Below are 19,505 nucleotides of genomic sequence, written 5' to 3' on the forward strand. Positions count from 1 at the left end.
GGAACTTACCAAACTCAACACCCAAAAGACCAAAAGAATCCAGTTAAGAAATAGGCAGAAGACGTGAAGACATTTTTCCAAAAGAAGACACCAGATAGCTAACAAACACATGGAAAGATACTCAACGTCACCAATCATCAAGGAAATGGAAATCAAAACCATGATGAGATACTACCTCACACAGAATGGGCTAAAATTCATAACACAGGAAATAGTGTGGAGGTTCCTCAGAAAATTAATAGGAGAACTACTCTATGACCCAGCAATTGCACTAGTTATTTACCCAAAGGATACAAAAATACTCGTTCAAAGGTGGATATGTATCCCAATGTTTATAACAGCATTATCAATAATAGCCCAACTATGAAAAGAGCCCAAATGTCCATCAACTGATGAATGGATAAGGATATAGTGTATAGGGGTGTCTGAGTGGCTCAGTTGGTTGAGCACCTGACTCTTGACTTCAGCTCAGGTCATGATCCAGGGTCATGGAATCAAGCCCTATGTCAGTCTCTGTGCTAAGCATGAAGCCTGCTTGAGATTCTCTTTCTCTCCCTCTGCCCTCTCCCCCATTCTCTCTCTCTCTCTCTCTCTCTCTCTTTCTCTCAGATAAAACTAAAAACTAGATGTGGTATATATACACACAATGGAATATTACTCAGCCATCAAAGAATGAAACCTTGCCATTTGCAATGATGTGGACAGAGGTAAAATGTATCATGTTAAGCAGAATAAGGCAGTCAGGGAAAGACCAATACCATGTTGTTTCACTCCTATGTGGAATTTAAGGAACAAAGCAGATGAACATAGGGAAAGGGAAAAAGAGAGGGAAGCAAACCATAAGACCATAAGAGACTCTTAACTATAGAAAACAAACTGAGGGTTGATGGAGGTAGACAGGGGATGGACCAAATAGGTGATGGGTATTAAGGAGGGCACTTGTTGGAATGAGCACTGGATGTTATCTGTAAGTGATGAATCACTAAATTCTACACCTGAAACCAATTTTGCCATATATGCTAACTAACTAGAATTTGAATAAAAACATGAAAAGAACACATAACAGCTGGTCAATAAATCTTCCTTTCCTGTCTCTCTTCTCCTAACTATACTGGGCCAAAACAAAGTTTTGAAGTAGTTTCTTACTCTGCCTTTCCACTGTGGAAACCTCAACGCTGTAATCCCTGATCATTTCCTCTCTAAAAAGGACGGTGGAACTTTGCCATCAAAGATTGCAATACAGCTAAGCATGAAGTTTTCAATAAATGTAACTTTAGTGAGAGGCTTTGTCTTTCATTTCTTCTTCTTTTTTTTTTTTTTTTTTGAGTATAGTTGACATATCATGTTACATCACTTTCAGGTGTACAACACAGTGATTCAGGTGTATGACATGTGATTCAACAAGTTTATACCTTTTACCGTGCTCACAAGTGTATCTACCCCCATCATCATATAACACTAAGACAATATCATTGACTACATTCCCTAAGCTATGCCTTTTATCCCTATGACCGGAAGCCTAGATCTCCCACTCTCCTTCACTCATTTTGCTCATCCCCCCACCCCTTCTCTATGTCAACCATTGATTTGTTCTTTGTATTTATAGGTCTGATTCTGTTTGGTTTCATTTGGTTTTTTAGATTCTACATATGAGTGAAATCATGGTATTTGTCTTTCTCAATTTACTTAGCATAATATGCTGTAGGTCTATCCATGTTGTCACAAATGGCATGATCACTTCCTTTAAGGATGCATAATATTCATATATATGAAAAAATATATATATAATAAGAAGTAATACGTATAATCTTTATCCATCTGTCTATTGATGGGTACTTAGTTTGTTTCCATATCTTGGCAATTGTAAATAATACTGCAATAAACAAAGGGATGCATATATCTTTTCAAATTAGTGTTAGTGTTTTCAGTTTTTCTTTGGGTGTAAATACCCAGGAGTGGAAACTTAAGAAGTTTTTATACTTTTTATTGAAATATCACATTTGTATATTTGAATATACACATTTGTATATTTGCCCATTGGTATAGAATTTGATGAACTTTCACAAACCAAACACAACCATCTCACCAGCTTCAGACCAGGAAACCATGTTACCAGGACCTGAGAAACTTCCTTCATGCTCCTTCCCAATCACTATTCCCCCACAAGGAAAACCAGGGTGCTGGCTTCTAATTACATAGACTAGTTTTGCCTGATTTTGGACTTTGTATTAATGGAGTCGTATGACATGTGTTCTTTCATGTGTTTCTCTTTTTGTGCCACATGACGTTGATGAGATTTAGATCTTATTGCATGTAGTAGTAGATGGCTCATTATCGGTGTATAGCATTCCATTTTGGGGATATACCATAGCTGATCTCCCCATTGTATTGATGATGAAGATTTGGGCTGTTGTCATTGAGGGGTTATTAAAATAGTGCTGCCATAAGCATTCTAGTTGAATCTATATATTTGCTGAAAGATAAAATCTGGAGGAAATTGATCTCTCTATAGTATTAAGCCTTTCACAACACGAATATGGCATATCCCTTCATTTATTTAGATGTTTTTAAAATTTCAATGTTTTGTAGTTTTCCTTGTTGAAGTCTGACATAGTTTTCACCAGCTTTATTCCTAAGTGTACTACATTTTCGATACTATTGTAAATAGTATTGGGACTTGGTGGAATTCTAAGGAGATGGAAAATAGTCTGAACTTTACTGCCTCTCTAAACAAGGATCATAAGATTTTTCTTTTAGTAAAATTGTAGAAGGAAAATTATTTAAATATTCTAAACTGTTACAACTGACAAAAGGGAAAACAAATAGGACCAGAGGCTGTAGTTAGCCATTTAGGATGTCAATGACAAATTCCAGTTTTCATTTCCAACAGTATCTAATATGCCCCAAGAATCCTTTTCCAGAAAAGTATCCAAAAGAAACAACTTGAAATTCCATAGTTAAAAAAAAAAAAAAAAAGACTCCTCTGATCTTTAGCCAGAGGTCAGTTTTTCTGATTTCCAAATTTGAAGAGGGGAATAAAATCCAACATTTATATACTCTATTACGTGTCAAGCGCATTTATATAATTATCTCTTGTAATTCTCATGACAAACCCNGAAATTCCATAGTTAAAAAAAAAAAAAAAGACTCCTCTGATCTTTAGCCAGAGGTCAGTTTTTCTGATTTCCAAATTTGAAGAGGGGAATAAAATCCAACATTTATATACTCTATTACGTGTCAAGCGCATTTATATAATTATCTCTTGTAATTCTCATGACAAACCCATACGCTGTTAGCATTTTCTCGATTTTGCAGTTGAGGAATCTGAAACGCAGAGAGATGAATGCCCCAGATCACACTCCATCAGTGATAGAAATGCAAATCCAGGCCTGACAGATGTCAAATGTAATTCCTCCCCTTCTTAAAAGTAACACTAATTAGTAACTTTCCAACTATTAAAGGCCTGTTCATTATGGAAATCTTAAAAAACCTGGAAGACAAATGATCTTTCTAAAAATATCTTTACTTTTCACTTAATATCCCCTCAGGATAACTTTCTCTTGACTTTCTCTATTCTTTTATTTTCTTTCTCTTAAAAATTTTTTTTAACGTTTATTTATTTTTGGAGAGAGAGAGTGTGAGCAGGGTAGGGGCAGAGAGAGAGGGAGACATGGAATCTGAGGCAGGCTCCAGGCTCTGAGCTTGTCAGCACAGAGTTTAACACGGGGCTTGAACTCACAAGCTGTGAGATCATACCCGAGCTGAAGTCGGATGCTTAGCCGACCGAGACACCCAGGTGACCCACGACTCTCTATTCTTGAACACCATGCTAACATCTGCATGTTATTTGATCAATCTACCATAAATTTTTAACCAAAAACCTTTCATGGTGGATACCTGAACTATTTTTATTTTTCATATAACAGATAATTCTACAGTGAGCTGTGCATCAATATCATTACAACTTTGTGCTTGCTTACAATTATCCCTTTCTGATAAACTCCTCCTTGAAGAAGTCTCCTGGGTTAAAGGGTTAGATACCCGTTCAGTTTCTTTAATACATATGGTCAAATCTCCATTCCCCACCCACCTTGTGGCCCATACCCTCCCAATCTCCCTCCTCATCTCCCACCGCCCCTTTCCCCAGTCACAGACTAGTCACAGTTACCATGACCACCTACTGAGTATATTTGCTTGCACTGGGCATTACCACCTAGGAAAATACTTGCCAGTTGGATAGGCTTAAAAAATCCTATTTTAATTTATATTTAAGTAATATTGGCTTGGAGCATCTACTTATTGATCATGTGTATTTCTCCTTTTGGACACCAGTGTTCCTCAAAGAATGGTCTCCAATTACCTGCATTAGAATGCCTAGGTGTATGCTAAATAGGCAGGTTCCTGAATCCCCACCCAGACTCCTTAATCGGACTCTAAGGCGGGGCCTGAAGGGGGCAACTGCTTGTGTAAGTGTCCTGCTGGCAATTCACAACCTATTAGATTTCGATAATCATTGCGCCTCCATCTGACTTCTGACCCTTCCTTGTAGCGACAAACAAATGGCCACTGGCTTGATGCCTTGGCAAGTGAAAATCAGCAATGATCTTCACATGAAGCTCTTGTTCATCTATATAATTTCAAAATGTGCTTTTAGGTACATTAAGGCCTCAGAAGGATCTGCCGAGATGTGACGGTTCAACCCCGTCTATGGGTATAAGTTTAAAACCCATTCTCAGCAGCAGAGACGAGTCAGCGACTAAGGATTCAGCATCTGTGCCCAGCAGGATACGAACTAGATGGCAAAAGAAGAGATTTTAAAAGCAGCAGCTAAATTTTTTCTTTTCAAGTGTTCAAAAAATTCTGCAGAAGCTATGAAATGAAGGATACACACCACAGAACCAAGCAAAAAATCGTGCCATATCCCAGGCTGGCTGTTGAGGGCCAGGCGTAAAAGTCCAGCATGATGGGCTCCTCAGCCTCTCCTCTCTCTCTCTTCCTTCCACTGTCTCCGGTCCCAGAAAACAGAAACAAAAGGATTGTTTTTCCAGAGGACAGCATGTGTATACTCCCAGGCATTTGGTTTCTGTTTTTAATGCCTCATAGGGCATTTTGGGGACATAAAATCTATAGTGGTATTCTTCAAGAACCAGCTTTTAAAATTCTGCCTTTGCAATTCCAACCTGCAAAACTCCATTCCATTAACAGTTTTTAAAAGTTAGGGAGTACCCGGGGTACCTAAGGTAATTCATTACCAGCAGGCCGGCACGACCCAGACTGTAAGCCGGAGCTGGGGGGATGGGCAGAAGATGGCCGGCCACGTTCACGGGTCGGAACCTTTTCTCCGGGAAACCGAAACTCCTCCTCCTGGGGAAGAAGTGGAAACGGTTTATGGCTGCGAACCGTCATGTCTTGAGCTTCTTTGCCGGCTATGTGCGTTTCATGCACTTCCCTCCTTTATCCTCCTGACATTGACCCCGGGTGTTTTTGTATCAGCTGGGAATAGGTTTGGTTGGCACCCCAGCCCCCCAGCTTGATCAAATGAAGGGTTGTTTTACCCACGTGCACGGCGTGCAGAGAACGCGCCTCTGACAGAACTGGTGCCCCATGGATCTTTGTGGGTCGATGGATGAACGAACGAAGCAGGCAACTGCAGGACTTGACAGTCCCGTCTGTTTACGCCCCAACCTCTCCTCCTGTCCCATCACGTGACCACCGCGAGGGCTTGTGGCCTGCAGAGTTTTCTGGCCACAAACCGCGTGCAGGCCTGGCCCAGAACGGAAATGCTGAAATTGTTCCCTATTCATAGAAGCACTCAAAATTTCAGAATTTAGGGGGTGCCTGGTTGGCTTAGTCCGTTGAGGGTCAAACCCCGGCTCAGGTCCTAATCTTACGGCTGGTGGGTTCGAGCCTCACATCGGGCTTTGTGCTAAAAACACAGAGCCTGCTTCCGATTCTCTGTCTGTCTCTCTCTCTCTCTATGCTCCTCCCCCTTCTCAAAAATATTTAAAAAAATTTTTTAATTCAGAATTTAAGCGTGTGTGTGTGTGTGCGCGCGCACACACACACACACACACACACAAACACACTCTCTGGCCACCGCACAGTAATCATAAGTCAGGGCTGGGAGCACTCCCCCTCCCCCCCGGAGCCCTCCTGCCCTAGCCTCCCCTGAGCTCTGCCCCCTAAGGCATGTCTACGGTGTCCCCTTCACCCTGCTCCCAGCCCCAAAACAAGGCCCAGAAACCCGCTTCTTTCTGGCCACGCTGTGGGCAGCAGGCACTGTCCGGCCGAACCCTGTCAGACAAGCAATGCATAAAACCCAAATGAATACGGAGATGGACCCAGCTCTCTGACAGGCGTGTTAAATGTGATTAAGGCTGCATAGCATTCCCTGCATACGCATCTGCCGCGCTGAGGAGCCCACAGCTGTTCTGATTTCCGACGTACAGTTTCTTGTCCGTGGCTTCAAATAGATCTCTTCGTGCACGTAATCCGGGCGGTCCCTCACCGGGCTGGCCTTGGCCCGCGTCTCTGAGCAGTCGCTGCTGCCCGCATGCCTCTGGCCGCGGGTCTGTAGAGGCATGTGCGAGCTCTGGCTGGTGCAAAAATGTGTGATCACAGGGAAAGCTTAGCGCTTTAGCGGCTGGAATGAATCTCTTGGATGATAAGCCGCGGTGACGCCACCACTTGCGGCTCCTGCCAGCATTTGCGATGGGTTGAGGGAAAAGAACGGGGACAAATAATTCTCAGCGCTACTGAGGGCTGCCCTTGGGATGCCCACCGGCGACCATAGAAAGAGCTACCGTGGAATACATTCAGAAAGCTCTAGAAGGCCAGCGAGTGCACAGCTAGGGGGTTCTGGGGAAAGGCAGAGGCAGAGATTGAGGTGGGCTCTGCTGAGCAAGGGACAGAATACGCTGGAGACCTTGAGGCCAGAGGGCACGGAGAAGGCAAGGGACAGCCAATTTGGGGAAAATAACTAGGCTAGTCAGCATCGGCCCATGTAGCATCATCATGAGAAGTTTTAATTTTTAGAATGTTTTTATTTTTGAGAGAGAGAGAACGAATGGGGGAGGGGCAGAGAGAGGGGGAGACAGAATCTGAAGCAGGCCAGAATCTGAATCTGAGCCCTATGGTGGGCTAGAACTCACAAACTATAAGATCATGACCTGAGTCGAAGTCAGATGCTTAATGGACTGAGCCACCCAGGTGCCACTTCATGAGATTTTATAAAAGCATCCCCCAGTGTGGCTGTGACCCAACACCAGAGTACATAGGCTGGATTTTAGCCCCACTTTCCCCTAGGCCAGGAGTCCTTGTGCAGTGAGCAACATGTATAACCATACACACCGGCTCTGGACAGGGGAAGTGTGCAAAGGTAGCATGTAAAAGTCGCCATCAGAAGCAGAAGGATGAGTGAAAAATACCTGCCCTCAAGTAAGCAAGTAGAAGCAAGGCTCACATATGAATGTGGAAAATACAGGACAGTGAAAGAGGAAAAACCAGAAGAGAAATAGAAAAACAGGGTGTCAAGTGGATTCAGAGTTGAAGGCTCTCTCTAGCTTCTGGTGGCTGGCTAGAAATCTCTAGTGTTCCTTGACTTTAGATGCCTAATGTCCGTCTCTGCCTTGTCACATGGTATTCTCCATGTCCCTCTGTGTCTTCACCTGGCCATCTGCTTATAAGACACCAGTCATACTGGAAGAAGTTATTTCAAAAGGATGGATCGTTGCTTCATATTGCCCCATGAGGCCAGGTAGCTTAACTGGCTCCACCCAGCTGACCAGCCTGGGCAGGGCTGCTGTCGCTCTGCATTCTGGGAAAAACCTGGGGCTCTACTGTCTCTGAAACCAATTCAGACTTTTCCCTCAAAGCCCCAGTGTTTGGGGGCCTGAGAAGCCAATACTATCTTACGATAATGCAGACTTATTGTTTTCAACATTCAAGAGAAAAACCTGAGTATGGTCCCTTGAGTTCCATTAAAGACATCAGAAATCACGTATTGATTTTCTTAATACAGGTTTTTTTTTTTCTTTAACTGAAAAAGAATCTGGTCCTTATACAAGAGCCGCGGTTTAATTCAATAAACATTTGCAAGACCAATATTAGGTTTCAGACCTAAAGGATGCAAGAAACAGAAGACCTCCTCCCCAATGTCCAGGAGTGCATGTTAGGGACAGAAACACACAGGCCTCGGCCACAGGACATCGGGGTATAATGTCAAGAGGTCACGTTGCTTCAAACCTGAGCTCTTCCTCACCCCAACCCACAGATCCTATCTGTACCACTCTGTTCAGACATCTGCAAACTTCCAGCTTTTACTTATTAAATACCAATTTTAGATCTGATGTGAAAAACAAAACCCCAAAGACCTATCACATAACAAAGACGTGTATATACAATATACACAGATACTATATACTACACAAACATAGTGTGTGTGTGCATTTTTTTTAGCCATTGGGTAGTAGAAATAATACCCACCGCCCCACAATCTCACCCATCCCACAGCCTGCCTACCTGGGAGGGGGGCATGGGGGGGGGCGTGGGGGACTGACCCAGGGGGGTTTTGGCAATTTCTCACACTGGGTCCTGAAAGGCAGTGGGTGCCTCCCTAGCACATCTCCCTCTGCAGCAAGTAGAACCNACACAACACAGGTAGCTCTCTGGGCGTTTCCTTGGGGAGGCTGGGCCCAGTCCAAACAATGGACAGCAGACCTCCATTGGCCCTCCCAACCAAGCCTTTTTAGGTCACAGACGGCGCTGTGTTTATACCCCCAGGGAGGGAACACACTTTGCTCACAGCTCCTCCATCTCCCTCCCTTTGGCAAAGGTCTGGACTCTCAGCAATCTGTGCAGATGTGTTGTGAATCTCTGTCAGTTCGAGTACACAATATTCCTCGACTTTCACCCCCATCTGCTTGCCCTGCGTACCTCCCATTCCAAGTGCTGATGGAGGCAAAGCTGACAAACAGCAGCTCCCAACACTCGGGAACATTCAGCAGCGGCAGGCAAGACCGCTACAACACTAGGTGATTAATACCCACAATGCACACTTTGTGCTGGGCAGAGTCCTAGAGATTTTATATCCCCACGGCCCTGGGAGCAAGGGGTCATTCTGTCCATGGTCAGCATGAGGGAAGAGGCTTAGTGAGGTTGGGTTGCACAAATATTCAAGTGAGACCTCTGAGAATGAAAATCAGATTCTTTCTAATAGTGAATGTTCCACCTCAAATCATTGTTTCCAGTTATTTTTATTGGCACTCCTAGTAGCAGCAGCTGAGGGACTAGACCCTATGCTAAGTACTTCGTAGGTATTGGGTCACTTGCTCCTTCTGAGGAGCACTGAGGAAGATAGGACTGTGATCTTCATTTCAAAGATGAGGAAGCAATGGGGAGTCTGGGTGGCACAGTGGGTTAAGCGTCCAACTTTTGATCTCAGCTCAGGTCACGATCTCACAGTTGATGAGTTCAAGCCCCGCATCAGGCTCTGAGCTGATGGTGCAGAGCCTGCTTGAGAGTCTCTCTCTCCTTCTCTCTGCCCTTCCCCGACTTGAGCACTCACATGCACATTCTCTCTCTCTCAAAATAGATTTTTAAAAATTCAAATAAATAAAAGAAAGGTGAGGAGGTGAGGCACAGAGAGGTTAGCAGACACAAGAAGGTGAGCAGAAAGTGAGCCATCTCCCGAATTCCGCATTTCCATCACCCTTCTCCTTGCTGGAGGCGAGTCGGCTGGTGGGGGCAGACCCAGGCCCCTGTGACTTGAAGTCTTTCTCCAGAGGATGTGTGGCCATGAAGTATCTGAGACGTGGTTTGGAGGTTGAGGTGTACCTATATTAGCCCCATAAAATGGCTCCCTAAGGAAAGCAGAGAAAGAAAAGGTTGGGGCAGGAAGCTCTTGAACTAGAGAGGCAAGAAAGGCTGCATGGAGAGCTTGGAAGTTTCTGAAGACCCACAGGAGCGTGTGCAGGAGCAGGCAGGGCAGACCCATCAAATGGACAATGAAAACTAACCCTTCCGTGTCAGTACCTCTTGGTCCCAGATCACAAAGGGCCTTCACAGGCATGAACACATGAGTTATTTAGAGAAGATTCAAAGGTTTCACGTATGAGGCAACGTAACATCTGAGTAAGTAGAGGACATGGAAAGACAGAGGTCTGGGGAGCAGGTGGGTATTCATCAAGGGTGTCCCCTGAGGGGCCAGCTGAGCCAAGAAGTAGGTTGATGGGCCTGGAATGAATCAAACGAATGCCGACAGTAGCCAACCCAGCACGAGACATGCCCAGCCACGTTCCTCATGCTCACTGGAACGTGAGTGCTCCCTTGAGAGGCGTCCAGTATCGGATTTGGACAGGTCTTCCCTGCAGCTTGTCGGTTTGGCCATTGCTGGCCAGTATGGGGAGGTTCCTTAGGAACCCCCTGAACTGATGATTCCTGAAGACCCAAAATGGTCCCCAGGGGAATAACGACCACTCCCTCCGTACTTCTCATCCCCACAACTAGGACCCAATTCAGCTTTCACTCATCCTCATTGAGCCCCTAGACGATGCTATGTACCATTTGGGTTTGGAAGGTAGGGAGCCTGCTCAGGGAGGGAGCCGCTCGGTGTCACAAGTAGCAGAGCCAGCATCCACATCGGAACCTCGTACTCCAAGTGCATTTCTATTTTCACCGCACTGTGCTGTCTTCCAGAAAAATCTGCCAACTCTGTGCCTCTACAGTAAACCTCGCGTTCGGTAACTCTGAGTACTTTGAATCTGGAGAAATGTCTGTCGGTTTGGACCAGGATCTGCTCTATAAACTCATCTTTGTTCCTTCTACTTTCTGAGAAAGAGCCGAGGGTTCAGAAATACAGACAGATGACATATAGACTTTAAACAGAGCTTTGGAGCTTAGCTCCTCCGCCTGACTTTGTGACCTGGGAAAGCTGTCACTGAATCAGGGTTTTTTTTTTTCTGTAAAATGACCTTGTCCAAGCCTCTCTCACAGGACTATTGTGAGAAAACGGGCTCTGAGGGTGCCTGGTAGACTCACAGACTCTCACTATTTTCCTCTGTGTTGAAACCACCCTAGAATCGTGTCCAAATTCCACAAACGTTGTTTGAAACATTCAGAACGTCTGTTTTTGACATCAAGTTGGCCCAGAGGTTTGACAGCCTGGTACCCGTAGAGTCCCACCCAAGAACATTTCCTTCAAAACAGGTTCCTGTTACAGAAACAGCCCTGGTTTTAAATACACTCCCTCCCCTCATAAAAATGCCCCAGCCAGCTAGAGCCATTCTGCTTAAAATATTTAATTAATACCTTCACAGGGGTCTGGTCCTTGTTAAAGACTCTTGGGGACCATGTCTTAGGGGCAACGCTTTGTTCTAAGCAGCTCTATGTGTTGTAGATAAAATAAAGCGCTGGAATGTGCTTTCCATTAAAAGCAGGGACGTTTGCCTGCCCACCGCTGCAAAGCCCTTTGTCATCATCGTGGCACATTAAAGCATAAGCCAAGTACAACATACAAACACAAACAGTGTAAATCCACCCACTTAGTAAAAAGAGTCCCGGTAAAACCACATGAAAGGTCTGGTAATGAGCTGAGGGGATTAAAAACTCGATGAGCTCTGCCTTTACCTTCTCGCTCCACATAAAGGCTCCCCGAGCAAATAAGAGCCAAAACACAAGGCTCTCTGCCCTGTCTTCCTCCAGGATCTTCTGGGCTCTGGGCAGGTAAGCTGGACCCGTGGTGAAGAGCCCTAGCTTTCTAGAAGGCGCTCCCACTCAGCCCACCTTCATCTCCTGCGCCGGAGACTGGCACGTGGCTGCCTGCACCCCCTGTTTAGAGGAGTAACTTTTGTTTTTCCTAGTGTCAAAAGCAATTTTGGAATCTTGGGGACATCCAGGAAAAGATGAAACAGGAAATGAAGGCTTAATCACGACCCTAACGTGGAGAGGACTCTGATGCATTTTGCTCCTTCTGTGTGTGTGGTTTCCACAAAGCCATTACCATACATTTACACTTGATTTCCCGTCTCTCTTCCCTCACTGCTACACCCTGAGCATTTCCTGCGGCCATTTATCTTTAATCACCAGGGAGGATGCCATTTAGGGCCACACCAACAGGACTATAACCAATGATTTCCCATAGGGCAAATGCAGAGGTTCTGAGGTTTTCGCCATCTTAAGCGCGACGATAGGATCTTGATACATCTGTCCTTACCTGCTTTTGGATGAGCTCTTTCAGATAGACTCCCAAAAAGGGAATGACTGGATCAGTCTATGAAGATTTCCAAAGTATTGACTTATTTGGCTAAACTCATCTCCCAAAAGGCTGTGCCCTCTGTTCCCTTACCTACATGGGAGAATATCTCGCTGCACTCTTTTTTCCCCACTTATACTCAGATAGATATAGCTACATTTCTTATTCTTTTAATTTTTAAATTTTATTTATTTTTGAAAGACAAAGACCACGTGAGTCATGGAGGGGCAGAGAGAGAGGGAGCCTGGGGATCCCAAGCAGGCTTCATGCTGCCAGCACAGAGCCCGGAGCAGGGCTTGAACTCGTGAAATCACGAGGTCGTAACCTGAGCCAGAACTAAGAGTCTGACGCTTAACTGACTGAGCCACCCAGGCGCCACTAATGTTTGTTCATTTTTAAGAGAGAGAGAGGAGCGTGATCAGGGGAGGGGCAAAGAGAGGGGGACAGAGGATCCCAAGCGGGCTCTGCACTGACAGCAGCGAGCCCCATGCGGGGCTTGAAGTCACAAACTGAGATCGTGACCTGAGCTGAAGTCAGACGCTCGACTGACTGAGCCACCTAGGCGCCCCCATTATTTTTCAACACTGAAAACTGGCTTTAAACCATCATGATGCTGCTGCCCCTTTTCACGCATTGTGGGAGCAGTTACCACCCCTCTTCCTGCCCTTCCATTCACAGAAGAGAAGAGTCCCAGGTAATATAGGCCCCAGAGGCCCCCTTCTCCCACCTGAGTGTATGAGGAGGCAACACTAAGGGTCTCTACCAAATCTACCATGGCTGAGAGCAGGGATTTCCACTTGGGCCCCTGGGCCATGACCAAGATCGTGCAAGACATTGTTTATTTTTCTCTACGTTTCCCCTTTGATAATCAACAAATTTAATGCATTCATTCAAAATTCCACAAGTCTGTTCCCTTCCCAAGAGCCAAATGAAATCATCTAGTTCCCACGTTCTGACAGCATGGTTTGGGGGCCACGGAAGGCGATAGCCCCAGCGCGGAGAGCCGGTGCTGGTTCAAGGGACTGAGGTTTGCTAAAACAATCAAGCAAAGGGATGTTTGCCCCAGAGCTTTGGAGATCTTCCAACGCTTCGCTGGCCGATTATTCTCTCCTACAAAAGGTTAAGCCTTTCCTCCACCTGACTGTAGCCCTACCTTGACATCTAATTGAGCTTTGCTATCAGAAGAATTCATTTTCTCCTGATTAGAGACGCAGCCAAATGCTTTTCTCAGGTAGGGGGGAGTCTCGAGTCATGATCCGAAGTGCTCCTGTCTTTGCATCCTGACAAGCTAATGCGAGACAGGGAGGTGGGCTTGGAGCTCAGCATGTGCTGGGCTCTTTCTGCTTTGGGGGTTTGGATGGGGCACGACTCGGGGAGATCTTCAGCCTCATCACCCTGACAGTGACCACACAAGACGCCCTGAAGTCCACTGAAGAACTCAGCCACATTTCATGGCCTGGCTGTAAAAAATAGTTCCACGTATGAATTTGTTAGTCTCTGGTTTTATGCTGAATGGCTGAAACATCTAAGGAAAGAGGCTAGCTTCAGTTTCCACTCAGAAGGCCTGGCTTGGATGTCTTGTTTCCTCACAAGGCATTGCCTCAAGCTGGGTCTCTCAGCTTAAGTGACAGGCAGGTTAACTATTTCACTGCTGGACACCAGCTCCCTCCACCCCCTCCCAACCCTCACCCCACAGTCCTGAGAGCGCGTTCTGCCAAGGCTTATAAAGCGTACAGGAAAACTGATCATTCAGCTGGAGTGTTCTTTTTTGAAGAGAAAAGAAATTATTTAGAAAGAGTCCATTGTACAAAACACATATGAAACTTGTTATAAACTTTTTAAAAATCCAGAGGTACAGAGAAGAATTTTCTTTACAAAGACTCTCCCCAGCCAAATAATTGTCACTGATATTTTAAATAAAATACACGTGTATGTTTAGAAGGTTTGGATCATCCAGAAAGGTATAAAATTAAAAGGGCAAGAGTAATGCAAAGCCTACTTTACCCATCAGAATAAACGTAAAGCTTATTACATATTCTTACAAATGAATTACTCTAATTGCATACATTCTGAATTGTACTAGGTTTTTAGGAACACAATCCTTGTACAAAATGAGTGCACCCTGCACTATTTTCATCCTTCTTTCAGAGAGGAGGAGACCAAGTTAGAAGGAAGAAAAAACTTTCTCAAGTCTCCGAGATAGTAAGGAGCAAAGCACAGATGTGATCCTAGAATCCTGTACCCCCACACCGCGGCCTCCACCTCACCCGGGGCACTGTAGGAAGTGGCCAGCATGCCCTACCCCTGCCCCAATCCTTATGTGGCTCTCCACTTCATACATTCTCCCAGGGGAGCTGATTAGCTATGGAAAACATAGAGAAAGCGGGATCTAACAAGCAGAGTGGTAACATTTTAGCAGTTACATGAGTCCCTGCAGATGACTTTTCTCTCTCTGTTGAGAGCTACATGATAATAGCAACTAACCTCAGCGCGATTTGGGCTAAGAGGTGGCAAGAACAACTACATTTTTTTTTTTTTTTGCCTTAAGCTCTTTTGAAAGGAGAGAGGAAGAGAGATGCACTTGAATAAGTAAATCAAAATAAGTTGTCCGTTATTTTCGTATCTACAAGGCAGCAGGCAATGCGCTACGTGGCTTACATGCATCGCATAGAACAACTCCATGAGGTAGAAGCTGTTATCCCAACATATAGACGGGGACATTGAGACTCTGGGACACTGATCAAACCATTCAAGGCCACCCCGTGGTGAATGCGTGCTGGGGCTATTCTGCCGTGGCAGGGGGAGGGGAAGCTGTCATAAAAGACCACGGACTGGAGGGCATCCATAGCATACATTTATTTTCTCACAATTCTGGAGCCTAGAAATCTGAGATCAAGATGCTAGCAGGGTTCATTGCTTCTGAGGCCTCTCTCTGTCGCCCTATGGACAGTGCTTGGCTCTGTCTTTATATGATTGCCCGTCTGGGTGTCCTAACCTCTCCTTATAAGGTTACCAGCCACATTTGATGAGGGCCCGCCCAAATGACCCCATGTAAAATTACCTGTCTGAAGACCCCATCTCCAAATACCGTCCTCTGCTGAGGTACTGGGGTCAGAACTGCAGCCTGTTGAAGGAGAGGGGCACCATTCAGCCCGGAACAAGTGTCTGAGCCCGGATTCTGGTTCAAATCTCTGGGGTTGGATGCTGATGTTTTTTTTTCTGTTGCCCCGTGGTGCCTTGGCATTCAAAAAGATTCCTGAATGTCCTTGGCCCATTTCAGTGTGATTTAAGGGACCACAAAATAGACAATATCTATTTATAATCACTATAGCTCTTTTAACCAGAGCAAAAAAATACTCAAGGCCCAAAGTACAACAATTGATTTGTCTCCCCTGCAGGCAAATGCAAGATGACGGAAGCTTTATATCTTTATGTTTACTTCTCCCCCCCAAATACTCCACCGATAAAGACCTAAAGGCATCAGCCAACTCGTGGCTGGGATTGATCTGCACATTGTTGGCTGGGATCAAATCTCCTCCTCTCCATGTCCTGCTTGAGGACCCTCTGGTGGGGTTATGAGCCCAGAGCTGGTCATGTGAAATGTCCACATAGCAGGTCAGACCTTGGTTGGCTTGGTCAGGGACCTCTGTCTCTTGTGAATAATGTAACTCTGCCCTTTTACGTTCCTTTATGTTATTTTCCAAGCTGGTCTCACTTGCCCATCACCTTTACCATTTCTATCATATCTGCCTTCAACCTATTCTATTATTTACTGTTTTTTTAAATTGTTTGTACATGTTTTATTTCAATTACTTCTTAAGGGAAGGCTTATACAACTATCTTAAGTGGAGAACCTGTGAGCTTTGCCGCAGATAGAAGGTAACCGCAGAAAAGGTGCAAGAAAACAAAAAATTACTAAAGTCTAGCTAGATACAGTTGCCTCTCACCTCTCACTGTTAGAAGAATTAAGAATAAAAATTCGAAAGTGTACGAGAAGTTGTGGAGAAAGACTACCGGAGAAGCGAGATTTTCTTTGAAGTTAATTAGGAGGTCAAAACACACTTGAAGGGGGAATAACTTTCTCCTCCTATGGTCAATGCGCTCCAGATCTTTGTCCTATCCAACACCATTCCACCCGGTCAGGAAATGCTGCTTTCTACCTGTCAAAACACTCTGAACAAGCAGAGTAGATGTTTTAACCCTGGTTTGCAATGGAGAAAAATTGAGAAAATTCTAGCAAGCGGTAGGCACTCTTAGAAACTCCTAAACCCCAGGCAAGCTGCCTCTTTGGAGTTCAGCGTAGGACAACTGTGCTTGGGGTCCAGGAATGTAGTCCAAGCTGGGGAGGAGGGACGGGAGGAGGCAGGGCAGGAACACTCACTGTTAGAGAGATGACTTTCTATAGTGGGCTCAGCCCCTTCAGTTGGTCTTGGGCCAAGCACTACACAACTGGAAGCCAAACGTAGGCCCAGACACACATGCTAGACCCAAGTTTCCAGGACCAGGCTGCGGAGGGGGCTAAGATAACATCCGCTTCTCCCAGGGAAGGAGCAACCGCTTGCTGCTCTCTTTGCTCAGCTGTGGCAATTGATTTGACCACAAGCTTTACCAGGTCCTTCCTTTCCTGTCTTTGTTTTACAAATAGCTGATCTAATTCTCAAATCAGAGGACACTTTAAACCCTGGCTCTTAAACCCTGGTCACTGGCTTCGCTCGGGAGCTTATTAGAAATGCAGTAGGTCTCAGCCCTCCACACCAGCTCCCTGTTTCACAGATCAATGAATCAGAATCTCTCAGTTAACAAAGTCTCTGGGCACCTGGGTGGCTCAATCAGTTAAGTGTCCGACTTGGGCTCAGGTCATGATCTCCGGGTCCGTGGCTTTGAGTCCCGTGTCAGACTGTGCTGACAGCTCAGAGCCTGGAGGCTGCTTTGGATTCTGTGTCTCCCTCTCTCTCTCTCTCTCCCCTTCCACCCCCCTCTTTTTCAAAGATGAATAAGCATTAACATCTCTATGTAATTTGCGCATTAAATTTTGGGCAGCACTACTTTAAAAAACTGTGGTCAGGAGGTCACCCTGGACTTCAGGCCATAGAGCCTTCAGCCACGTGGTCCTCCTGCTCAGAGCTAGGAGCTGCCATTCCAAACGTTGCTGCTGTTCTAAGCCCGGTTCTAATCCAGGGTCCCCTACTTGGCTGGCGGAGTTTAGGCAAGTAAGCCACTCAGTCCTTCTGGGCCTCTTACTGGTCTGCAAAACAAAGAGAACAAAACCTACCTCTCAGAGTTGACGGAAGTGGTCTGTAAGAATACCCGCAGGGCACTTGACCGGGTGCCTGTCACGTGATGAGTATTGACTCGAGGTGTTTACTCAGCAAATACCCACTGAGCACCTACTGTGTCCAGGCCGAGCTCCGGGCTCTAGGGGTATAGCACGGAACAGAACAGAGAGGGTCCTGTCCTCACAGAGCTTATGTTCAAGGGGTGAGACGGAAAAAACCACAACTTTTAGTACTGATAAGGACAGTGAAGAAAACGAATCCCATGAACGAGTAGGAGGCATGAGAGTGGGCGCCATTTTCCAGGGAGTTGGGCATGGTGGATGAGGAAATGGCATCCAACTGAGACCCAAATTGAGGAAAGATCCACATGGAGGTGAGGAGGCAGAGCATTCTGGACAGAGGGTCACCAGGCAGAGGGGCAGAGGCCCTGACCTGGGACACGCTTGGTACACAAGAGGAAGACCGGGGTCAGATTGGCAGGAGTGCAGGTGCTGGAAGATGAGGCTGCAGAGACAGGTGGCTTCATTTCTTGATGGAATCATTATCCCTCAGGGCGCCTGGATGGCTCAGTCAGTTAAGCATCTGACCGCAGCGCAGGTCATGATCTCGCAGTTCATAAGTTCAAGCCCCACATCGGGCTCTCTGCTGTCAGCACGTGCAACCTGCTTTGGAACTTCTGTCCCCCTCTTTCTCTGCCCCTGCCCCTCTTGTGTGCGCACACTCTATCTCCCTCTCAAAAATAAACATACACTAAAAAATTTTAAATCATTATCTGAGACCTCATCCTTCAGCTCTATAATCATCTATTGGCTCTTTGCAGAAAGCCACTTGTGTTCACCCACAGGACACACAACAGATGGGCTTACTTGGAGACAGAATGTTCCTTGTCCCAGTTTCCTGCTTCTCAGGGGTTTACCTGTCTGAGTTCCTGCAAGAGGAAGAGGCACTTCAGACCCAACACTAAGTGCTTTGGAGAGGGAAGTCCGACTCTTGTAGGTAGAGAGCCCCCGGATGAAGGGAGCTGATGTCTCCGGGTGGGGTATATTCTCTGCTGACTTCACAGAGAAGCCAGCGGTGCCAAACACCATGGAAAGCATGCCCAGAGCAGCCAGCAAGAGCACCAAATTTGGGGTGTTAGCTGGTAGCTCCAACGTTGCCTCAACTGTGTCAGCCGAGATCAAGAAGTTCTAGACACAGGGGAAAACCAGCAGCTTGCTTCAGATGCTTAAACTTCACCTGTGACATCACACCATGTTCTGTATCCAAAATCCTACTTTACAAATAACCGATGCCTGGGGCGCCTGGGTGGCTCCGTCAGTTGAGCTTTAGACTCTTGATTTTGGCTCAGATCATGATCCCAGGACCGTGGGATGGAGCCCCATGTCGGCCTTTGCACTGAGCTTGGAGCCTGCTTGAGATTCTCTCTCCCCCTCTCCCTCTGCCCCTGCCCAACTTGAGTGTGTACACGCATGTGCGCTCTCTCTCTCTTTCTTTCTCTTTCTCTCTCTCCCCCCCCAACAACACTCCATGCCAACAAACAAACAAACACCAAGTAACTGATGCCTGCTCCTCACTTGACCCTAACGACCCTGGGAGGCAGGGAAGGCTCGCCATCCCTATTTTGCTGATGCTCAGGAAGTTTACAGCCTTGAGAGGTAGAACCAGGACTAGAAAACAGATTATCTGGCTCCTCTCCAGTGGCCTTTTCAAGGTCCCAGTCATTGCCAAGAGTGCATACCTGTCACCCCCAGAAGATTCTCTTCAGGAACGTCTTCCTTCCCACCCTTCCAGCCTCCTGTGTGCCCCTCCCACTACTACCATTGCTAACTTCCGCTTATCTTCTCCTTGGTATCTGTGTTTCATCCAAATCTCCCCAGTTTTTTTTTAATGTTTTCTATTGTTTATTCATTTTCGAGAGAGAGAAAGACAGAGCATGAGCAGGGGAGGGGCAGAGAGGGAGACACAGAATCAGAAGCAGG

Source organism: Crocuta crocuta, unplaced genomic scaffold (genome assembly GCF_008692635.1).
Source record: "Crocuta crocuta isolate KB4526 unplaced genomic scaffold, BGI_CrCroc_1.0 scaffold425, whole genome shotgun sequence".
Classification (NCBI taxonomy): Eukaryota; Metazoa; Chordata; class Mammalia; order Carnivora; family Hyaenidae; genus Crocuta; species Crocuta crocuta.